The sequence below is a fragment of the Alligator sinensis genome, unplaced genomic scaffold (genome assembly GCF_000455745.1).
Source record: "Alligator sinensis unplaced genomic scaffold, ASM45574v1 scaffold608_2, whole genome shotgun sequence".
Lineage (NCBI taxonomy): Eukaryota > Metazoa > Chordata > Crocodylia > Alligatoridae > Alligator > Alligator sinensis.
In genome coordinates this window covers 923487-934233 of record NW_005842527.1, presented here as the reverse complement: position 1 = coordinate 934233, position 10747 = coordinate 923487, and positions in this window count along the sequence as shown.

Here is a 10747-nt window from a genome sequence, read left to right as displayed (position 1 = left end):
CCTGCTGAGATGGAAATCAGACTGATTTTGCTGTATTTGTTCTTAACAAATCTACGTTGGCTATTAATAACCACCCCTTCTTCCTTTAGGTACTTATAAAATAGACTGTTTTATAATTTAGTTTGGCAACTTTTCTGGGAGGGAGTATGTTGACCTGTATCTAGTCTTCTGGGACTTCACCTGTCAGTTATGATTTAGCAAATCTTTTTGTCAGAACTAGATTTTTGCAACTTGTTCCTTCAGCAAACTGGGATAAATTCTGTCAGGTCCAGATGACTTTAATTCAGGTTTGTCAAGAGATTTCAGATGTGCTCTTAACTTATGGTTATAGTCCTTCCCCTTCTTTGTCTATATTTTGTTAACTGTTTGGTCACAGTTTGTTTTTATTGTGAAAACTGAGGAAAAGCACTGAGCAACTCTGCCTTCTTTGCACCTTTCATTAATAGATTACATGCACAGTGGACCACAGTTCTTGGTCTTTTTTGTCTGTCTGAAATGACTAATTAGAGCATCCCTTCAGATTGCTGGGAATGATCTGTCTGAGAGAGAAAAATGATGATGGATCTAAACTGATATTCTCCTTATCCTTTAAACAAATATTACCAGGAAATAAAACCCATCCAGAATTAACAGCTGACTTGCTTTACCCAGGAACATGCACAAGAATGGTTACTCTGTTGGCACACAGGTGATTTGTGACTGTAGAACGTTTAAAACAACTAGTAAAAATATTGTACTTTGCTTCACTGAAGTGTACATCAATAAAACAGTCTTGGCTTTCCTTCCTTTTCAGTTCCAAAATTTATTAAAATAATAGTAAATCTATTGACTAAATGTATTATTTGTTTATGGCATTCAAATAACTGCAGAGGATTTAGTTGTGCCCCTGCCACTCTGGTGCTGATATCCCCAGCTTGGAAAATAGAATTCTATTGTTTTTTTCCCTTCACACTTCCTTTTCAAATACAACTCTGAAGTCATGAAAGCTGGCAGAATATGCCTGAAATGGCACAAATAACACTGTACAAATTCACCTCTATTTTTATCCCCATCTCTCCAAGACCCTGATTTTGCAAAGACTTATCATCGTGCTCAGACTGCAATACAGTTAAGCATGTGTGTAAGCCTTCGCAAGATCCCTCTTTAAATGCACTATAGCCAGTGACCTTTATAATAACTAAGCTTCTCTTCTGTACTCTTGTTCTGAAGTTATTACCTGTAATAATCTTCCTTATCTCTCTTTCCTCAGCCATCACACAGAAGGCTAACATGTGGACAGTACAAAAATTCTGCATTATACCCTCGCAAATCAGGTTATACAAAACCACTGAGAATAAGAGAGATGTAACGATTTGAGGAACTCTCTCTCTCACATCTCAAGCCAATTCACTCTCCTTTTGACAAAATTTGCAGAAAGGAGCAGTTTTAAAATTAAGGAAAATCATGCTTCATTATTCAGAGGTCTCATTAAACAAGATAAGTCTTTACATAATCAGTGGACTGGACCAAAAGGCTTTGAAGTAGGTCTCCTGTGATCCTAGTGCAGAGTTTAGAGCCAGCTGGCCAGTTCCCTTGATTACAGAAAATGAGCCAGTTTCCCCAAGGCTGGCCAGCTTAAATGGAAGCAGCAGCAGATGTTAGCCTATACACTGACATCTAGGAACACATGTACAAATCAAACCTTAGAGGAGTTATCTGACTGTCAGAGGACAGAGATTTAATTCAAGTAATTGAGATTTTATTATTGATGTTTGGGGAAAATTAAAACAATTATATTTAACCTGCATGCTATAGAGGCATTATCTACCCCACTTCACCCATCTCCCTCTCACTTGGGTGCCCAAATGGCTGTACAACATGCATTCTGAGATCTGCTGTAGAGTGACTTAATAGAGAGACATCTCTAGATCTTTTCCCTTTAGAGACTGATGAGGTCCTTTGCTGCCCCCATGCACTGTGCTAGAGGAGAGGGGCATAGGAGCTGTGCACAACATCTTTCTAAAAAATACTCTGTTCAAACTATTTTTGATACACCTTTTAAAGTTGTAATTGTCATGGACCTGCAGTACTGCCAGGTAGACTTTACAACCACTAATACTTATGTTCTGGATAATTTATCATTTCTGTTGAATCAGGGCTTTTGTCTTCCAGCAAATTTGCATTACACATTGCTTTTTCAATTCCTGATCTAAATTACTATACAGTGTTGCATGCTCCACTTAGAAGTGGCAGCAAGTCAGTGGGGTCATTTTATATGTTTATGCATCTGTCAAACTTTATTTTTCAGACCAAGGTTTTCACATATTTTCACTGCAAAGTACAACGCTAAACCATACTCACTGAAAGGGCGGTAATGCCATAGTATATGGCATTATTGACACAGGTGTAACAAGCAAGCAAAGCTGGCACCTTGGGCAAACTCAGCATTGTAGAACAAGTCCTAGAATAATTTTGATGGAGTGTTCAGTATTATGAGCAGTCTGTGCCATCCATGGCAGCGATTCTTAGCTGGGATTCATTCCATGAGATCCTTTTAAGGGTGGCACAGGGTGATGCACAAGATGGGCACTGGTAAGCGTGCAAATACCTGCACAGGATTCACAAGATAAACCCAGAGATTTAAAATAGGAATCTATAATATTAAAAACAGTTGTTACCAAGAACTCAGAAAGACCGCAAGAGGTCAGAAGACTTGCTGTATTATTTTTCCATATTAAAAGAATAAAGCTAAGAGCTGGCATTTTCTGACCAGGATGACTTGAATCTAAAAAGGGTGAGACCCACTGATTCAACAATCCTTGCATCATACGCTGACAGCAATCCTACCTGTCGTAACCAATTCTAGAATAAATATATTGAAGCAGTTCTTTTGGCACTCGTAGCAATTGCAGTAGGAGGTAGTATAACAAGGGGTGGGCAAGAGGGGCACCTGCCCCAGGTGCCAAGTTAGGAGGAATGCTGGAATCTCCTTCCACCCCCTGCAGAGCCTGTGCCCTGGCAGCAAGCTTACCCAAGCCAGGAACAATAAAACAGTCCCTTGCTGCTGTTGCTACTACAGCTGCTGCTGCTTCTTTAGGAGCAACAACTGGGGTGGACAGAACACGTAGCAGTGGTGGTGGCAGCAGCAAAGTTGGGGACAGTTTAGGAGTTCCCAGCATGGGTATAACTTCTGTGTCCCCTCTGCCCCCCCCACTCAGAACCACATGACCTACTGCCATGCTCTTGTAATGCTTCCACTCAAAACCTGTGTGGGCCCCCCACCTCCTCTTGGAACCACACCCTGTCCTGTGTTGTTTCCCCCCACTTCCTGTTTTCCCACAGGGTTTGCCCAGAGCACCAGCTCTGCTTGCCTGTCAATATAAAGTCTCAGTACATAGTCACCCCAAGGAAAACAATATAGGATCTGCAAGCCATCTAGCAAAATTTGCAACGACCAGAGGGACACTTTGGTGCACTGAGAGATTTTTTTGCTAAGTCTTTGGAACTAGAAAATAAAGTGTTAATTTTTTCCTCTGTTGAGAGTTTTCCCTCTTTGCCTTAGGAAGGCTTGATCTTAGAATCATAGTATCATAGAGAAGTGGGGCTGGAAGGACCCTCCAGACCTCATCTAGTCCAACCCCCTGCCTGGCACAGGATCATCCCTAATCCAAACCATCCCATATAAATCCATAATCTAAATTCTACGTAAGACTACCGTCAACTCTGACACAACACAGACCTAACACCCTAACCTGCCACAGGTAAAGCAGTATACTACCTCATACTGATCTGGCTCAGGGTGCAAGGTGAGTTTGACACTTGTGGTCTTGGGGAACCTGAACTTTTTTTACTCTCATGTGGGAGCCAGGATTCATAGAAGCCTTGCCATTCTGGGGGGCTCTTGACCTTTTCCCTGTTCCCTGTCCTTTTGCTAGGACCTGAGGGGAGACAGAAACTCTTGTGTGACCTGAGCCCCTCTTGCTCCCTCCATGTGAGTAAGGCACTGAAGATGGCCCTAAAAATAACCAGATGTAAACTTATGAAAATCAGGACGTTCAAAATTAAGGTGCAGGTCATCTATGAATGTGGTAGGGAGAAATGATAAGGCATTAGGGGGAGGGGGCCAGCATGAAGCAGGGCTAACTGCTTGGCTGAGAAGGCCTAGATGAAACATGCAAGGAGATCAGTTGGAGGGGGAGGTGTTAAGTGAAGATATGGAGTCTTAGTCTGTGTACAGCTTGGACTACAGAACCAAGAAAGTGTTCAGTCCCCTAAGAAACTGATTTCTATGACATATGGCCACAACAGCAGAAAGGTGCCAGACAAGAAAGAAAATCTTCTCATATGCTTATAGCTTCTAAAATGCTAATGGCTTAATGGGACAGAAAGAGGAAAGGTGAGCTGGAAGTGGTGGCAGCGAGGACTATACGTTATTGGGGGGCGGCTCTGCAGAAGTGGGGATACCAGTATTTTGTTAGTTGCTTAAAAACATTATAAATAGCTTGTAATAAAACTGTCATGAATTTGGGGAATGGTCAATGTATGTGATTTCTCTTTGGCCATGCTAACAAATACACCTCAAACATTTCAAAGCACAACTACAATACTCATGTCACTATGATGAAGGGGGCAAGAGAAGGGAGGAGCATTCAGGAATTGCAGAGCATCCTTTCCTGCCAGCCAGCCAGTCAGGTAGCCATGCCAACTTCATAACTACAAACTGACATGATGATTACCACTGCATGAGCTCCAGCTCTTTCCTACCTTGGAGATGTCAGCAGAGTCTCCAATGCCTGAAGAAGGGTGTTTGTGCCTGAAAGCTTGCTAAGAACTTTTTTCTGACTACTCAGTTGGTCTAATAAAAGATACCACATCTACCCAAAGAACCTTGCTTGTCTATGTCCTTAGACCACCACAGCTACCACCAACAACCCTGAAGCTCTTACAAATAACTGTTTCTGTTAAAAAATACTGTTAAGATCAACAATTAAAACTATTATCTTTATACACAAGATGCCACCTTTCACACATCCATCACTAGATCCATAGACCATGCTCACCTCCCACCTACTACCTGTTGGCAGTTTCCATGAGAGAAGAACCCTGTGCTACACTGCTGACACTATCTATACCATGGCCATCCAACTTCTAGGTGCCTGGGGATTGCATGTAGCACAGAGGTCATACTAGCAGAGACCACACACCCCAGGGTTTAATTTGTGCAAGCCTCAGGCTCTCAGGGTGCACCCCTTCCCTTGTACCACTTCATGTACAGGCACCTGGTGCACCACATGGCCCCTCCTTGCACCACACATGCGAGTGGCCCCTCCTTATCATAAACACTGGTAGAATCCTTTATACCATGAACGCCGGTGCTTCCCCATTGCACCACATGTGTGCATACGGCCTTCACTTCAGATTCCTGGCTGCAGGCTCCCCCAGTACTGTGGGATGCACCACCCTAGCCCCTGAAGTGAGAACGGAAAACAAAAGCTGGGGAGAAACGGGGCAGCCAAGAGAATCTGGCTGTAGCAGCAGCCAGAGTGATGCAGAAATGACAGCCAGATGAGAGTCTGGGGCCCACACATTTACCCGTCATGGGCTGCACGCAGCCTGCAGACTGCCAGGTGGACAGCCCCGATTTACACAATGCAGTGCTGAAATGAGACACGCAGGAGCTCTCAGGATACACATTCACCTCTTTCCTTTGAACACACATACAGGCACACACACACACACACACATACATTAGGCAGAGGCAAATCATTTCCTATGCCCAGATCATGCTCAGGGGCAATCATTATGGGTTCATTAAAGGCAGGTCCTGCCTGACCAACCTGGTTGCCTTTTATGACCAGGTGACTAAATCCTTGGATGATGGTGTCGCCATGGACGTAGTCTTTCTAGACTTTAAGAAGGACACTGTCTCTTACCCCTTCCTCATCAGTAAATTAAGCAATTGTGGCATTGATGGCTGCACAGTTGGATGGGTAAAAAATTGGCTGATGGGGCTCACCCAGAGAGTAGTGGTGGATGGGTTGTACTCAACCTGGCAAGATGTGAGCAGTGGAGTACCCCATGGGCTTCGTCCTTGGGACTGCGCTGTTTAACATCTTCATCAGTGACTTGGACGAGGGGGTGGAAAGCATGCTGTCCAAGTTTGCTGATGACACTAAGATGTGGGACGAGGTGGACACACTTGAAGGGAGAGAGAGGCTGCAACTAGATTTTGACAGACTACAAAAGTGGGCAGACGAGAATAGGATGGGGTTCAATGTAGACAAATGCAGGGTGCTGCACCTTGGGAGAAGGAATCCATAGCATACATATGGGCTGGGGAGTTCCCTTCTTGAAAGCACAGAGGCAGAAAGGGATCTTGGATTCATTATTGACTCCAAGATGAACATGAGCTGCCAATGCCAGACTGCAGCCAGCAAGGCCAGCCATACCTTGCCATGCACCCAAAGGTGCATCTCAAGCCGGTCCAGAGAGCTGATACTCCCCCTCTGTGCGACTTTGGTCAGGCCGCAGTTGGAGTACTGCATCCAGTACTGGGCGCCACACTTCAAAAGGGATGTGGCCAGCCTGGAGAGGGTTCAGAGGAGGGCCACCTGCTTGGTGAGAGGGCAGCAGGACAGGCCCTACGAGGAGAGACTGAGGGACCTGGACCTGTTCAGCCTCAGCAAGAGGAGGCTGAGGGGGGACCTGGTGGCTGCCTACAAACTCATCAGGGGAGATCAACAGCAAATAGGCAGAGCCCTTTTCTCCCCAGCACCACCTGGGGTGACAAGGAACCATGGTAATAAGCTGATGGAGAATAGGTTTAGGTTAGAGATCAGAAGGCAATATTTTACAGTTAGGGTGGCCAAAATCTGGAACCAACTTCCCAGGGAAGTGGTCCTCGCCCCTACCTTGGGCAAATTCAAGAGGAGGTTGGATGATCACCTGTCTGGGGTCTTGTGAACCCAGCATTCATTCCTGCCTGTGGCAGGGGGTCAGACTAGATGATGTGTTCAGGTCCCTCCTGACCCTAGCTACTATGAAACTATGAAACTACTAAGATCGACTCATGTCACAATTACACCTCTACCAAGACAATTACACCTAATACCGCCACCATTCCATACAGTTACACCTATCACAGAAAATGCAACTGGAATGATTACAATTGAAATGCAGATAATTTTACTTGCCAGCTCCAATGAGACTGAGTTAAAGTGCTTGGGCACGTACCTTTACTGAAGTCAACACTCTGGAAAACTAAAAAACTCTTCACCAGGCAGAATTACTCTGTTTAAATTGGGTTTTTTTAGAGGGGGTTGGGGTTTTTTTTGTTTTTTTAATATGTATCACAGTAATTAGGGTCAGACTCATATAGGAAGAGTAGTTCTTTGAGAAAAGGGAATTTCCAGGAGAGGGGAAAACAGAATGGGGAACTTGTTCTCTAGAAGACAAATGGAGACCAGCCTGGGTCCCAAGAGCTCCTGGGCTTGCTGTAAGACTATATTGCATAATGCAGGGCCAGGCAGAGATATTTAGCTAGTTAGGAATACCCTAAGTTGTATTTATTCTTATTCTATAGCTTAAGAGCCCATCTGAAGTTTGCAATTAAAGGAAAGATTAGATGAATCCACATATACATGTAGACTTCTTGCAACCCTAAACAAAAAATTCTAACATTTTAATCTGGTAACTAGTAAATCTACTTGATTCAGAAAGTTTTTTTTATAATGGTATGTCATTAATCACAGACTCCCAAAGGGAAGAAGGATAAACGTACTATTCAACAAAACATGGGCAACTGGTGTCTCTTGAGTCTGGGGTGTACCCACAGAAGCCGGCAGCAGCAGTGGGGACAGGGCTGGTGAGCACCTGCAGAAGCCGCTTGCAGTGTCAGCAGCAGGGACAGAGTTGGTGAGCACCCGCAGAAACCATATGTGGCATCTGCAGCAGGGACGGGGCTGGTGAGCGCCCGTAGAAGCTGCTGGCAGTGGCGGCGAGAACGGGGCTGGCAAGCACCTGCAGAAGCCACTGGTGGTGGCAGGGATGGCCCTGTCAGGCGGGGCGCACGTGCCCCGCCCCCTGTGCTCCTCCACCAGTCACCTATGCAACAAAACATAATAAGAAAGTGTCACAGATAGGGACTTGCATACAGATCCTGGTCTAAAAGTGGAGGAATTGCAAAATTTCACCTTGCAATGGCAAAATATCACCTTAAAACGTTTGAGGCCATAATGTCTAAAACTAGATGTACTCACAGAAACCATAAAGGAAACAGGAATACAAGCAATTTTGTATATGTGACAGTAGGGATTTTGTATGTAGCAGAATTGACGTTTACCTTTATAATAACACCAATTAAACTCCATGAAATGAATACTCTAAGGCAGTTGTTTTCAACGTTTTTTTAATTTGTGGACCCCTAAAACATTTTGAATAGAGGTTCAGACCCCCTTTGGAAATTTTGAATGAAGGTGCAGACCCCTTTGAATTTTAAGTGTGGCTATTCACATACTTTTGATTGATCATAGTCATCTTTAGCAGACCCCCAGAGGCCTGTGGACCGCAGGTTGAAAAACACTGCTTTAAGGAAAACTAGGTTACAAAACATGCACTTGAAAATTAATCTAATGTAAGTTCTCTCTGGAAACTTATTTTTTTTCCTACTTGGGACATTCTAATATACTTTTTACCCCTTGCTATATTTTTTCCTTAGAATCACTGATTTGTCCAGTGCACAGGCAGCATACACGAGGGCAGAATTAGGGGTTACTCAGGAACTCTCATGTTGGCATTTACTCATGTTTGAGTGCTTAACTTTGTAAATTAAATATATTTTTTTTCTTTTTATAAGTCTTTATGCAGTTTAGGAACAGAAAATTTGCATTGCCTAGATAAGCTTTCAGGGCGTTTCTTCAAAATAATCATATTCATAATGATAAACTTCACCCTTCAAAGTTTGAGAAAGTTGATGGAACTTATATTGTGCCCCATAACAACATTATATAAGTGAGATCTTTGAGATTACAATAAAAATATCTAGTTGGTATGTTGATAGACCAGTAGTTTTCAACTTTTTAGACTTGTGGCATTCCTACATAACTTCTGTGAGTACATACAGAAGTACAGGCAAGAGTATGAACCCCTCTCATAACCTTCTGCTTCCTCCCATTGTTCAGTATTGTGACTCTCTTGATCCCCATCCTCTTGCAAAAGGCAAAAAAAAAAAAAAGAAGTCTTTTGCAGGGTTTGTGTACGCAGATTTTAGATTGTAACCTCCTTGGGGATGGGCTGTAGGCCTCAGCCTGACCTTGCACAAATATAAATTCCCATACAAAAAAGTAAATTAAGTTAGAGTTAAATTTGAGAGTATGTATTATTAATTGAATAGGAAAAACTGGAACATTTCAACTATCCTAACAACCAGCATTATAAACCTGAAAATTTAGGGTTAAAATTACAATAAGAAGAGCATGGCTGTTAAAGTAAAGTGTGCACAATAAAGGAACCTAAAAGACCTTACTTCACTACAGTGTTGATTGAAATGTACAGTTTTGTCATATTAATGTTTGAGGTGAGAGATTAAACTCATTTCTGTACAAACATTAGATTTGTCCCCTCATATTTTCCTTTGTGGTACCACTATGGGGCAGAGTGAAGGCTGTTTTTTGTTTGTTTTCTTAACGACTGTTGTACACAAATGCCAAACTGCAACTGAGTCATTCTAGTGGTTCTGAAATTAATTTGCAATTGACTTGTTGAGAGGACTGCACGAGCGAGACATTTATAACATGACACAGAGGGAAGGAGAGCCCATTCCCCACAGATTTTGTTGTCCTTTAAGCTAGTGGTGTCAAACTCGTCCAGCACCAGGGCCAGAAGAGTGGTGCTGGTTCACAGGGTGGATGAATGGTGTGGGACTGGTCCATAGGCTGGATGATGATGTGCCATGCCATCTGTATCCCCCTTCATCAAAATCCTAGATCCACTCATGCATGCTGGGACCCTGGGCAAGTCTGGCAACCTCCCAGTCCAGGCTGAACACAGGCATGGGCAAACTGGGTGACCACCCGGATAGAAAGGGGGCCCGAAAATGGTAATTCTTTGATTATCATCATTACCTTTGACAAAGGGGGGGCCAATACTAAGTTTGCCCGAATTACCAGGGATCTAGGTACGGTGCTGCTCCTAGTGCCTCAGTGACTGTGCCCAGGAGCCTCCCATTGGTGCTACGAGGATACATAGGGCAGGAGACTCCACTCAGGAGATATAATGAAGGGCGGGGAATCTCTCTTGAAATGACACGTTTGCCTTTGAAGCGCCCAAACAGTGGCCCCGGAAAGACTAAAGTGGAGCTGCATAAACTGTGGAGCGCATGTGATGGACGACTTGGTCCTCGGTGCCTGGGCACTTCAAAGGCCAACATCTCATTTCAAGAGGGATTTCCCCCGCTTCCTTAGGTCTCCAAAGCAGAGCCCCCCGCCCTGCGTATCCTCCCGGAACCTATGGGAGGCCCCATGGCACAGTCCGCCAGGCATTGGGAGGTTGCCGGACTCGCCCGGGGGGGGGCTCTAGGATTTCACCTTGGGCCCGACTGCGGGGCTAGCGGCCTCCCCCTGCTTTGACAAGGGAGAGGCAGCCCGCTCAGGCAGGACAGCCTAGCACCCGGCTGGAGGGTCGGCTCTGGAGAAGGGCCGTGTGTGGCGGGGGAAGCCCCTCAACCTCCTGCACAGGGGTGGAAGGGGACGCACAAAAACTGCCGCCGCAA